Source organism: Rhodamnia argentea, chromosome 5 (assembly GCF_020921035.1).
Source record: "Rhodamnia argentea isolate NSW1041297 chromosome 5, ASM2092103v1, whole genome shotgun sequence".
In the NCBI taxonomy this organism is placed as follows: domain Eukaryota; kingdom Viridiplantae; phylum Streptophyta; class Magnoliopsida; order Myrtales; family Myrtaceae; genus Rhodamnia; species Rhodamnia argentea.
This window is the reverse complement of record NC_063154.1, coordinates 30,202,533-30,203,996: the sequence shown is the minus strand read 5'-3', so window position 1 is coordinate 30,203,996 and position 1,464 is coordinate 30,202,533.

Here is a 1,464-nt window from a genome sequence, read left to right as displayed (position 1 = left end):
ACTCTAAAGCTTTGGTTTATCCTATGCTTATCATTGTACTTCACTATGGAATCAGATTTCATCTCTACATGACTTCAACCAATATAGATAGAATGAACATAATGTATTGATGACTAAAGTATTTGAAACCTCTGAAAGGCCTCGTGCCAAACAGGGTACAAACTTCATAAGGAAATCCACATGCTCCAATCTAAAAACGAAATTGAATTCGGTCTTTCACATTCTTCGTTTATAATTCTTTTGTTATATGTATACAGCTAAATTTTGTTAACAAATGTTTTATTTGGCATTTGTGGAGAACGCTGCTGGTGAGTGAAGAAGAAACGGTTTCGTGGATATTGCATGAAAGTCGGTCTTTCATAGAACGAAGGAAGGTATACTTGCTATTTAGAAATTAGAATCATTCCTTTCAACTATTGGAGCAAATCCTTGGAATCAGTTTATTATAAAAGGTGCGAATCAGGAAAAAGCAAAGCAAAGTTCGCGGAATTAAGACGTTGCTTGCGCTAACACATACATGGGACCAGTACCTTTTCAAACAGTCGTAAGAAATATACGGATTGAGGACTAATTTGACATTCTAGTCTAAAAGTTGTGGTTGGAAAAAAGAAATTAAACGGCTTGGATTTTTGCATACGAAATCACTCTTCTTTTTTACTTTAAGGGATGACTATGAGGAGCTATCTGTCGACAAATCCATAAGAATTTAAAAGATAATACATGAAATGTCAAGACAGGGAATGTGGTGTCTAATTATTTCAAGCGATCTCTTTTTAAAAAATATTTTTCAAATCATTTATTTTTCGAGAAACAGACGGAGCTTGGAAAAATGTCAAGAAAGTCCTAAACCTTTTACACTTTTACCAATTCAGTTCTAAACTTTTTAAGTTTACGAATTCGATCCTATTCCTTTTCACCTTTTGCTGATCAAGTCCTACTAGTCGAAAATCGCTGATACGGCTTCGTCGGCGCCGATGTGGACAAATTACAATAATTGTTTAACAATATTATAAAAAAATAATTTTTTTATAATTTTTTTTCTAATTTAGGATTTAAGGCTGGAAGCCCGCCGGTTTAGGGCTAGTGGGGGCTGACGACCCCCACCGAACCTTGGGCGAGGGCTGCAAACCCTTGCCTGTGGTGCGAGGGCTTTGCGGCCCACGCATAGGGTCCGACAGGGGTCAACGGCATCCACAAGTGCTTCATTGGCCTTTGGGCAAGGCCAACGACCCCTATCGGTGGGTCGTTGGCCTTCAAACCCTCAATAAAAAAAAAGAAAAAAAATATTAAAAACTCCTAATTGTTTTATAAAATTATTAAAAATTATTATAATTTGTTCACGTCAGCGCCGGTGGTGCTGCATGGGACGATTGGCATCCATGTTACCGATTTCCTGCCAATAGGACTTAATCGGAAAAATGTGAAAAGTTTTAGGAGTGTATCGATAAACTTAAAATGTTTAGG